This window comes from Galeopterus variegatus, unplaced genomic scaffold, assembly GCF_000696425.1.
Source record: "Galeopterus variegatus unplaced genomic scaffold, G_variegatus-3.0.2 Scaffold1066, whole genome shotgun sequence".
Taxonomy (NCBI): Eukaryota; Metazoa; Chordata; class Mammalia; order Dermoptera; family Cynocephalidae; genus Galeopterus; species Galeopterus variegatus.
This window is the reverse complement of record NW_007727177.1, coordinates 42,539-55,179: the sequence shown is the minus strand read 5'-3', so window position 1 is coordinate 55,179 and position 12,641 is coordinate 42,539. Positions and strand designations below refer to the sequence as shown.

At 45.6% G+C, this 12,641-nt stretch overlaps 1 protein-coding gene across 1 annotated transcript in view; it reads right to left on the bottom strand.

The window, feature by feature from the left end:
- The window catches only part of RIN2 (Ras and Rab interactor 2), a 185,427-nt gene extending 175,629 nt beyond the window's left edge, over positions 1–9,798 (bottom strand). Inside the window, exon 1 of the mRNA XM_008574574.1 lies at positions 9,707–9,798. The gene's annotated coding sequence lies outside the window, so the exon portion shown is untranslated. The remainder of the gene's footprint in view (positions 1–9,706) is intronic.
- Positions 9,799–12,641: the final 2,843 nt, after the last annotated feature.

The window sequence follows — 12,641 nt, the reverse complement described above, 5'->3', positions numbered from 1 at the left end:
TACACCATTGGGCGGATACGCAGCCAGTGAGTCTTGATCACACGCAAAGGGGAAGGCTGAGGAAGCTGAGTAACTTCTGCAGTAACTGAAGAAAAGAAGCACTTTCATGTCTGTCTTTATCTGATATCTGGACATTTTAAATCACCAATTTCCCATTTACAGACAAAACGTAGTCAAGGGAGCAGGTCTTGATTGAATAAAGAGCCATTGTATTGTTACCAGACAGTGACTATTTCTGGCAAATGACCTAAAATCTGATCCTGCCCTTCCTTTTGAATCTTTTAGAGAGGGTGCTCACACTGAGAAACAATTCCAGAGCATGCCACAATAAGAGGCCACTGCACATCTGTCACAATGACTGAAACAAAACAGACCCGCCTCACCAACTGTTGGTGAGGTCGGGCAGAAGCTGGAGCCCTCATGCGTGGTTGATGGGACATAAAATGGTAGAGCTTCTTTGGAAAATAGTTTGGTGGTTTCTTAAAGAACTAGAAATATATCACACAGAAATTCCACTCGTAGATACCTACTCAAGAGAAATGAAAATATATGTCCACATAAAGACTTGCATGTGAATGTTCATAGCAGCATTATTTATAATAAAGTTCAAAACAATCCAAATGCTATCACCTGTAGAACGGATGAAGTGTGATATATGCATATAATGAAATACTATTCAGCAGTAAAAAGGGAACAAACTGTTACATCTGCTACATGGACGGCTTTAATGACATTATGCTGAGTGCAAGCAATCAGGCACAAAAAACCACATACTGTATGATACTATTCATATAAAATTTCTAGAAAACTGTTCAAAGTTACTAAAACGCTCACACTTGCATACTTAGTATGGGTGAATGTTACATGTAAATTACATCCAAATAAAGTGGTTTTTAAAAATGGGAGCAAATTCTAAATATTGTTATGTACTGTGCCGTTTTTTCTGCTCAAAACTGTAACTTCAAGAGAGTTCCATAACACACAATAGCTCTTCCTCTCTTTTTAGCAGTTATGTAATAGCTCATTGTATGGTAGTGCCTAAATCTAAGTGTTCTCCTTTTTCCATGCAGTGCAAAGGCCCTGGAGGTATTTAGTTTCTGTTGTGCTCAGTTTTAAAAGCTACACAGTCCTCCTTTTCATACCTCCCAATCTCCTGAGCACCCTGTAGTAGATGCTAATGGTGCCTCACCCATGTCCCCTCAGCACCCACTGCTCCCAAACATGTCAAGGTTTCCCAGTACGAGTGCCTGTGACCCTCTTTCTGAAGACTCTCCGGGGAGAGGAGCACACTGGAATCACTCAGGAAGGGCCAGACGTGCCAGGGAGTTATTGCCCCTGTTCAGTCCTTGTCAGTGGTGGAGGGGACTTGTGGACAATGCCCAGCTCCCTCACTTCTTGGGTGAGGACTCTGAGATGAGGTCTCCACCATCAGGAGGTCCCAGCAGGACTGAGATCGTCATCTCCAATGGTAAACTGCTCATCTACACTAGTCGCTTTCCCTTGTCTGTCCTGTTTCCCTCCACCCCCTCCATCCTTCCTGAAATTACCTACCAAATGAATTACTTGCATCTAAATCCTTGTCTCAGTGTTTGTTTTTGGAGAACTCCAAAATAAGACACCACCAAGAAGTGACATTTATTAATTGGCTTCCACATCTGGTACTTTCTCCTCAATCCTTGAGCATTCATACAGATGGAAACAAGCCACTATGTACCCAGGCATTTTAATAGTATTAATAAGGCATATGATTTCATTAATAGAATGTTCTAGCAGGCTAAATAGGGTGTCATTGCTGAGACACTAGCTTTCAAGGTCTGCATTCATTTGGTTAGCTTGGCCGCTGCACAGACATGGTATAAATAACTTAGGAGTGTTTGGGAAGATGCTTAATCATCTGAGGCTTAGGTTCCTTCCGCAGACCTGCTCTACACGGCCAAGAACACAAGAGTCAAGCCATCCCTAGCATGTGCTTTATTATTTATAACTCTCACAAAGTATAAGACAGCAAGTCTTTTTCATGATAACTTAGAAAAAGTCTTGTAAATTTATGGCTTCAAATTTCAACCAACATAAAAGCTTTGCTACTTCTCTTTCCAGCTAAATTGCACCTATGCCAGATGAGGCAGCCAAGGTACTGAGAGAAGCGAGAAATGACACTTTTATACAATTCAATGCCTTCTCTTAAAATGTAGGAAAACATACACATCAATATAATTTGACAAGTTATTCATTCTACTCGCTGCTCTTATTTCACTCTGACGAGCTTGAGCAACTGGTGTGTGCCAGTTCCAAGTCTGGGCATCTTAGGCAGCTGCTGAGGGGTAACGGGTTGTCATTGTGGGAGCGACAAGTTCACCGACTGAAACACTTCATGGGTGACGATGAACAAAACCATCATACAAGATAAGGTAACAATTTCCAGCTAAGCTCTGAGATGACAAAGAGGTTTCTGGAACCTGAGGCTGTGCAGCTTTTAATATTGTTTCATTTCCTATTAATAAAAAATTAGAATATCATTGAAGATTTGGGATTTTGCCCAAAGTGGTAATGAAAACTGACATTGGCTTTTCAATTTCACATCGTATTTGCCCAATTTGGCAGAAGGCAGTGGAAGCATAATAGATTGCCTTATTGGTCTTAAGCCAAGGTCAATAGTAGAAACTCCTTCAGCAAAGGTGGAATATATTTCTCTGCCTCTTGACTTAGGTTTGGTCAGTGTCTTGCTTTGACCAACAGGATAATACAGACATGTCAGTGCACCAATTCCAAGCCCAGGCTTTACAAGGCCTCTTAGGTTTCCACTTGCACTCCTGTGCCTCTGCCACTGTCATGAGAACAGCTTCCCTCAGGAAGCTACCACCCATCAACCTGGACTTAGGATGTGCTCAGGTGTTGCTTGTCTGAAGTTAGACATCGGCAAGAAGCCAAGGCTAGCTGGACCAGTGCAGGAAGCACATCACTCAGCTGAGCCCTGCCTGGCTTAGTCAACTGAAGATGTGTGTTACTCAATGAATAACAGCCCAGCTGAGCCCAACCCAGATCAGCCAAACCCCAGCCAGCCTTTAGCTGCATGGGCTAAATAGATACTTACTATCAATTCTCCCACTCTGTTTGGGGTGGTTTGTTGCACATGTAGGACCTGATTCAGGAAGCCAGGGGGACTAACACACAACAGATTTTCCCTCTTTCCCCCTGGACAAATAGATGGCAACATACAGGACATTATAATGATGTTCACGACTGCTTTAAAAAGGTCCACATAATTTCTCCCAAGAATACACCAACTTCTGTGTCCCTTTGGGATGATTCCTGGATGTATCCTACATGGTTTGTCCCAGATCTCCAGTGGGACTGAGTCCCAGGTGCCCACAGGGGTAACCTGCTCCTGGTCACAGGTCCTTTCCCCCTCCTCATTCTACTCCCCACTCCCTGATCGTGCTTTGGGGTATCATTGCTCGTGTAAATACTTGCACCTCAATTCTTGACCCAAACTAAGACACAGCCTCATTTTTGCAAATAATAACTAACAGATGACATCACTTCTCTGTGCCTCAGTTTTCTCATCTGCAAAATGGGGGCAAGAATAGTGCCTTCTACCTCACGTGTGGTGAGAACACGTGCTTAGAACAGGACCTGATTCACAGCAAGCTTTCAATACATGCTTTTTATTTTTAAGCAGGAGCTGCTTGCTTATCCTTATCAGTCTCAGGCTTCTAAGTGGCACCTAAGTGGCTAGTATTGAAAAGAATGGAAAATAAGGAGAAAAAGAGCATAAAGAGAAAAGGAATAAATTCCACCGTCAGTAAATTACTTTAAAACTCTCAGCCAGTTGATGGAAGCATTAGCCTTTCACTAAACAGTGAGCAGGAGACCATCAGGAAAGAAAAAGTGTTGTTCCCCATTATTTTATTTAGTTAGTGAAATTCTGTTGCATTGAGGGGAGGAGAAGCCTGAGAACCAGAGAAGACAAAAGCGGGTGTCCAGCGGGAGATGCCTCTCGGGGTGTGCTCCTTGGTGTGTGGGGCTAAGGCTTGGGAGGTATCTCCTGAGGACTGTGTCCCAAGTGAGGAATTATTTCAAGCCTGGCTCAGCGGTGGCCCGAGGACCTGGCTCTGGTGGGCAGAGGAGCTAGCTCTAGATGGGTGCCAGGGCAATCTCTAGATGGGTGTAGGGCTAGCTCTAGATGGTGCCAGGGCAATCCTTGGGGTACAGTGAAATAGGGCACTCAGACCTAGATCTTGGGAGCCCTCATGGCTCACTCAGGGGGAGAAGGAGATAGATCACCCAGTTGGTACTAAAAATTACCCATCTGAGGACTTCTGGTCAAGATAGCAGAATAGATGGTCCCCAGCATCACTCTTTCCCACAATCGACCAATTTACAAGTATAAAAAAGCAACGACACCCAAGCTGGGGCCACTAGAGCTCAGGGAAAAGGGAGGAGAGACCTATGGAGTACATGAAGGTGGGAGAAGCCACGATGAAAGGAAGAAAAAACTGCTCTGTTTCCAGCCCAGGCCACTTATGGGCTGGAGCTGCTGAGTGCATGGAGTAGGAGCCAGCAAAAGCCACAGCTGTGCCCTTTGGATGGAGTTGCTTGGAGGCGGCAGGGGAGAAGAGTGCCTTGGTGGCCCCCAGGCCAGCAAGACCACTAATAAGCTCCTGTGGACCCATATAGGACTGAGGAGCCACAACAACTAAAAAAAAAGGAACCACTCAGAGGCCGGTCAGTCATTGCAAGGGACCAGAGCACAGCCCCTCCCATAGGAAGTGTTTGGAGCATGGGCAGTGGCCAGGGGAAAACTAGGGCACAGCCAGGACAGCTGATCTGCCTCCCAATCAGCATAGGACCACTCAGAGGAGACTGATCAGGAATATAGAATGGCATGGGGTGCAGATTGATGAAAAGACTCAGGCCCAGACCAGAGTTTCTACACAACCCAGGTGCACCAGATTTCTCTAGACACGAAGTTCCTATAAAGTCAACCATTAAAACCTGAGCTGCACAAAAAGCCTTCCCCAGGGAATCAGCAGCAAAGCAGCAATTTAGCCCAACCACAGAACTCAAGTACTGGTCCTAACAGGAAGTTCCCCCACTTTAGAAGTAAGCAAAGGACAACAAATTAGTTCCAGTGCAGAATTTAAGTGGAGGGAATAACAAATAATCCAATATATAATTGGAAGAAAAAACAAAGTACCCACAACCATTGACAAAATCTGATACTAACTAGTAAAGGTCTTACTTCACCAAAGAACACCTATAACACCTAGAAGGACCAGAAATCCCCTGGGCTACCAAGACAGAAAGGGGAGAAGGCCAGGGACCTCACGTGCCTACTGACACCTGCGACCAGTCCTGAGGCTGGGGGCTGAGGACCTTGGCCACAACCCCCTGACATGCACAACCACCACAGTGACAACCACCGAGCTGCCATAGGAAGCACCTCGGCTCTCCTGAGCCATGGCAGTGGGGGGGCTGAGGGCCTTGGCCACAACCCCAACCCCCACAACCAGCCCAGCAATGACTACCAAGCTGCTGCAGTAAGTGCCCAAGGCTCTCCTGAGCTGGGGCGGTGGGGGTCTGAGGGCCTCAGCCATGTCCCCTCGACTCCCGCAACCAGCCCAGTGATGACCACCAAGCCACAGCAAGAAGGGCCCCAGGTTCCCAAGCTGGGGTGGTGGGGGGCGAGGGCTTTGTCACATCCCCCTGACATCTGCACCCAGCCCAGCAATGACCAAGCCACCACTGGAAGCCCCCTGGTGGGAATGAGGGGGGTGCCACAAGCCTCAATCCCACCCCTCCTCTTTCCTCCTTCTTCCATTCCATTTCCTTCCCCTTTCCCCTCTCCCCCTCCCTCCCACCTTTTCTACAACAACATCATAGAATGTAAAAAAAACCAATATTAATTAAAAAAAAAATTACCCATCCCCACTTACCCAGATGAAGGTAGGAGGGCTGCGCAAAGGCAGCTGACCTACCACTTGACAATGAATTCTCCTCACCAGTGTGATCCCACCAGCACTGCCTTTCCATAACACACCCCCTACCCCAGATCTTCAATCCAAAGTGCAGCAAGGGGAAGGGGGCAGGAGGCCAAATCCCAGGAGCACTGGTTATACCTGGTGGGTGCAGCCATTTCTGTGTAATGGGCAGGACACCTTAGCAGGAGTGCTCAGCATAGCCACTGTGAAATCACACAGCCCGCTCCAAATGCCACCTTTGCCACTGCCTAGCTGTGTGACCAGGCAAGTTACTTAATTTATCAGGACTCAGTTTACCCATCTGTAACACGAGAATAATAATAATCCCACTTTATAGGGCTATTGTGATGACTAAAAGCACCCATGGACGCGGTGGCAGTGTTAAGAGGCCAAGTGTTTGTAAGATGAAGCCTTCCTTAAATTCCATGGGGAAACAATGATACAGGAGACAGAACTCTGACCCTTCCCCTCCCTCTCTGGTGACCCCCATACCCTTCCAACAAACAAAACCCATCAGATAAACCACATGAAATTTGAGGCTTCAGGGGTAGGAAGGGAGGCAGAACTAATGCTATTCCAGGTTTGGCAAATTCAGTGGAGGTCTCTTCCCGCTGACTGAGACCTGCAAGTAGCTGCTCCACTCTCCTTCCAGGCTGCCTGCCAGGCCCTCATCACTTGCACTCCCAGTCGATGGCAGGAGAAGACAGCAAAGCAAAGAAACTTTCTCTTTGCTGCCAACTATCAACCCTGTGCTCTGCTCCCTGGTCCAATCCCCCTTTCACAGACTCAGGGGGATGAGATGTGGGGGAATGACACATGGCACTTCCATTCTGTGCCCATCTCAGCCTCTTCTTGCTGTCCTCTCTTCTCAATCCTGTTTGATTTTTCTTGTAAGTTATAAACCACGCCAATGTTTCCTTTCCACCCTCTCTATAATGCTGTTAATTCCCTTGGTGAAGTATTTGCATTTTACGTGGTGCTGCAGGTTGCAGAGATGGCCACAGTTCTCCACCCTCCCTGTGTCCCTGACATTTGCAATGTGGCTTAGCGGCTCCTGCCATCAAGGGCTGGAGACTGTTTCTCATCTCTTGCATCTGGACTGGCTTGTGACTTGCTTTGGCCAACAGAATGTGGCAGATGTCAGGTTGTGTCATGTTCGAACCAAAGCCTCACTCTTGAGGCTTCAAGCTTTGCATGCTCACTCTCTTGGAGCATTGCTTCTGTGGGGACAAGCTCACACTAGCCTGCTGGAGGGTGAGAGACCTGTGGAACCAAGGCGAGCCATCCCAGGTAAGGCCATACTGCATGCATGAGGCAGCCCGGTTAACCCAGTCAGACCAGCTGAGCCCGGCCCCAATCGCCAACTGCAGAATCATGAACTAAATAAGTGGCTGTTATTTTAAGCTACTAAGTTTTGAGGTGGTCTGTTACGCAGGAAAAGCTAACTGATAGACTAGGCAATAAAAAAAATACACTTAAAGAATTAAACTTACCTAACATTCTGCATGCATTTATCAATCCTTCATAACTAAAAAAAAAAAAAAATCCTTATATTCTGGTCCTGCCACCACCTCCATTATTTTAGGAGCCCTACAGCTCCTAAGTGTAGGGTCAAATATTAGAAGTTCTGGACAATGTAAAGATTGCTGTTCACAGCTCCCAAGTAGCTGCAGTGACATGCACACACACACATAGGTACAAGCTAAAAAACACAAGCACCACATTCCTATGAGCAAAGCCTGACTAAAAGGAACGCAGACATTACACAGTTCAGATTTCGACACTCACACAATGTCAGTTCTCCAGTGTTGTGTATCTGCTTCCCTCCTGAAAATATTTCCCACTTGCATAACAACCGAATGAAATACAGTGTCTCAGAGCCCTCTGGCAGTTCCTGTTATTGTTTAGTTAACCGTTGCATTTTATCAAAGTTATTTATTTATATCAGCCAAACACAAAGATGTTTTATCTAACAGGAAAGACACAGGGAGAAATCTCTGGCCTCAAAAGACAAGCCTTCAACACCATAAGACATCAGTATTCATACCTGGAACCAAGCACTACCCTACTCTATCATCATCATCATCACCACCGAGAAAATCCACATTTAACACTCTTGGTATTTATTTAACATGCACTCATAAATTGTCTACCACAGGTCACAGTCTGTCCTAGAAAAAACGAGGTGAGAAATATGAGATCAGACCAATCTCTGACCTTCACAAAGTCAAACAACAGATAGAATCATTGATTACACACTCACACCGTGATTATTATCTTACGCCATGAGCAGATGCCACAGGATCTATGCTCATGGAGGGAAGGAAGACAGACAGCTTCCCCAGAGAACTCTGCGTTTAAGCCAGGACTGGAGGCATTTAACCAGGGTTGAAATTAAGGCAACCATCACAACATATCGTGCAAAGCTAGTTCTCTAAAATTTTGCTCTCTTGTTCTCTTACTCCAAAAGGGTGAGCAGTTGTGTGGGAGGGCCAGCTAAGGCCCCAGCTGCCAGCCCAGGAAGAACATTTAGTTGGGGCCGTGGTGAATTTCACAAGCTTGAAATCAGGCCACTCTGGATTTAAATCCCAGCATCATATTCACTAGTTGCGTGGCCTTTGGGTGAGTCACTTCACCACACTAGACCTCGGTTTCCTTACTTATAAATAAGTATAATGATATAAACCTTAAACGACAGTGTGCTGTGGGTTTCAATGAGACAGCTCAAAACAATGACAATGTTTATTTTGCTCCTGAATATGTTATAGGGCAGGGCTCAGCAGAAACGGTTCATCGGGGCCACCTGTCTCTGCTCCACTTGGCATCAGCGGGGGCAGCTCAGAGGCTGGGGGCTGGAGCCGGCCCTCTGAAGTCTCACTCCCATGTCACTGGGGCTGCAGCTGGAATGCCGCATGTGGCCTGGGCCTCCTCACAACACAGCTCCTGGGTCTCAAGAGAATGAGGGACCCAGGCGGAAGCCACATTACCTTTGCTGGTCTGGGCTTTGAAGTCACTCAGCATCACTTCTGCTACTTCCTCTCTGTCAAGGCAGTCACTAAGTCCTGCCCCGATTCAAGGGGAGGGAAAGGAGACCTCCCCACCTGATGGGAGAGTAGTGACATTGCTGCAGCCATTTCTTGGAAAATATAACCTGCCACAGTGACCTACACTGATCCCTTTGATGCTAATTTCCTTTCAGTGCGATTTATAATGATATGAAGAAAACAGATGAGAAGCGGGGAGAGCAGGAAAGGTTGTGGGAACTGTGTGAGGAAGGGGGAAAGAGGAGTAAATAGTTCCTGCTGGTAAAGGCTAGTGCTCCCTCAGGAACACACCAGGCTCCTTGTGCTCCCCGGTGGCACTGTCTCTAAGGGGGCTGGCGGGGGACAGCAGTGCCCACTTCACGGTGTTGTGACAATAAAATCAATTAAACCGTTAAAGTCCTTAAAGGTGGGACTGGCCCCTGGTTAGTGCTCCATAAACTATGAATATCGGTGGCTCTGCTTTTTGCTCTCGGGACTCCTAGGCCTCCTGATCTTGGTGTGGCCCCGCCACCTCTGCTTCCTGAATGGAATCCCCCAGACACCGGGAACAGGAAACCTCCTCCCTGACGCTCTGCCAGAGGAGAGTCACATCCACAGCAACATCCCCATCACGCTGACAAGCTTGGACATGAAAATGCAGCAGAGGTCACGGTGCAGGCTCACGACCACCTGGTCACCTACCTCTCGCCACCGGCATGGTCCTCTGCACTCCAGATCAGCCCTGCCTCCCTGGCATGGGGAAGGGCGCACATTCAGTCTCTTCTGGCAAAAGTTCACAAGTCCAGATCTCTCGTCTCCATCTGAAACACACAGAATCGACCATTTAGGGTTTTGTATGCATTTTTAAAAGACCAGGAGCAGCCACACAGAGGACCTGCCTCCTAGCCCGGCTCTGGGACAATCCATTGATAAGGGAGAGCACGATGATGGCTTCTCCTTCCTGTTCTGACCCCAGCTCCATCTCTGGACCAGTAGACTGAGGAGGCAGCTTTCCCAGAATGCTACTGCTGATGCCCATATTTAAAAAACTCCAAATGGTCTTTCACTTTAAAAAAAAAAAAAGGGACTAGTCAACAACCATTCTGTCTTCTCTATCAATTAAGTGACAATTCACTTTTCTCTTACCCCTTCCATCACATCAGCTCCTACAAAAGAGTCCTGAAAGTTCCAGTCTAGGACTCTAGAGATGGGACTAAACTGAATGTGAAATTCCCATATTGTCCCTATTTCATTGTAACTGTTTGTATCAATACTCTAGCCTTCAAATTATCTAAGCACACGAATGCAGTCCTCTTGCTTGCAAACAAAGCAAGCAAAATACAAATCTTGCATCAAAGCTCCAGTTCCCTTTGACCATCACCACTAACACCTGTATCTGCCCCAAAGGTGCACACTGTTACACTCTGGATCACGTCCTTACGGGTGGTTTCTGTGCATTCTAGTCAATCACACACACACCCATATATGTTTCTTTTCTACATAAGTGTGTGTCATGTGTTCCACTCTCTTTGCTTGTTCCATTTTCAGGATCTCATCAAACTCCCTACATCAGTATAAGAATATTGTCTCATTCCTTTTCCCAGTGCTTTCATAATACGTCATAGCCTCCTCTTCTCCCTTGGGCTAACTGGCCCCTGACTTCTCCACCAGCACCTCCCTGGAACACATCCCTTCCTTCATGCCTAGATCCATGTTAGGTTTCTGGCCTGGAATACCCCCCTTGTCCTTCTCTTCCTAAGCAGAAGATTTGGCTCTCAGGCTTGGATGCAACATATTTGGGCTTGAGTCCCAGCTGAATCTCTCAGGCAAACTACTTAACTTGGTTTCTTATGTATAAAATGGGGTGATTGTTATTACGATGTTTGGTCTAAAAGGTTTGTTATTAAAGGGTTTGTTATTAAAGGGTTGTTCTAAAGATCAACTAAAATAATCCATGGAAAGCACTGGCCCATTGCAGGTTCCTTAGTAAATGCTCAATAATGTCACCTGCCACTGTCACCAACACCAGTTGTCATCATCATCATCACCAATTTTTTCATTCCTAATTTAAATCCCACTTTCCTTCTTAATGTAGATTTTCTTCTGAACTCCTACTTCACACACAGACAGGACTACTGGCAAAAAATTCCAATAATTTTAAGCTCTATTTACATCACTTTAGAATATCTTCTAATCTTTACTAATTGATCGATATGAAAGTTGGATTTAATTTACTATCCCATTGTATTTTCAAGGTATCAGGGTGAGCTGCTACAAATCACACAGAGCAAAGGCAGCCAGTGAGCACAGTAAGGTTATCCTTTTAAGGGACAAAAATTCTAGTGCTTGTTCCTATGCATTTTTTATATTATGGTATAAATAAATATATACAAATAAAATAACTAGGTATAAATGCCCTATGTTCTTGCTGTATACAGTTACAAAACAAAGCACAATTATAAATTGTATAAGAACAAGAATGCAAACTGATACAATCAAAACTAGATTAATTTAATGCAACGGATGACCTAGTCATTCTTTGCAACATGGATATGGTGGAGTTACATCTTCTGTGAGGGGAGGGCTCATATAAGAGAATAAATCAAGAATTACCCTTAAAGCTAATCTGCTGTGTGGAAAAGCCCACACCGGTAAGAGGTACCTATGAACTGAGACCAACTAGAAAAACAGCAGACTCCAGTGCCCCATGTCATGCTGATTCTGGGACATCACTCACTGAGTGGAATGGCAGATGGAATTACTCACACAATTCAAATTATTCCAATATTTCTTTGACTCTCTGTCTCTCAATTCTCCTACCACATTTCTCTATATGAACTACTGTAAAGCTTTCATTCACTCACCCCCACCAGACTGCATTTGGTCTTCACTTGGGGCAAAAACTTTACCTATGTCATAAGCCTCCTCTGCCCCTTCTTCATACCCTGCAACAATCCCAATTAATGGGATAACTTGGTCCCAAGGCAAATTAAATAAACTTAACCCTAAAGGCAGGCACTGAAATTACTTGGCAGGCCGTGATCACAAGGCTCAACTCTTCAGGGGCTCTCAGCCCTGGCTGCACACCCGAGAAGCTTTAAGCAAGCTCCAAGCCAGGTTACATCCAAAACCAATCGGCAGGCACTGAAATTACTTGGCAGGCCGTGATCACAAGGCTCAACTCTTCAGGGGCTCTCAACCCTGGCTGCACACCTGAGAAGCTTTAAGCAAGCTCCAAGCCAGGTTACATCCAAAACCAATTACAGCAGAATCTCTGGGGGTGGGACCCATGCAGCCCTATTTTTAAAGCTCTTGGGTGATTCCAATGTGTAGTGAAGATTAAGGACAGTGATCTATTGATTAACGGCTTTCAAACTCAGTTGACTTCCATCCATAGCAATAAATACATTTGACATCATGGTCTATACCCGTACACATTTGGACAAAATAAAAACAAACATTTTATAAAACAATACTTAAATCCTACTTCCAGACATACACTCTGATGTTCTCCATTCTCTTCACTTTTATTTTAAAAAATGTTGGCTGTGCCCAACTTCACCCACTAATGGGTCAAAATCCAGTAGGGAGTCATGACCCATAGTGTGAAAAATGCTGCTCTAGATAACCCAGAATA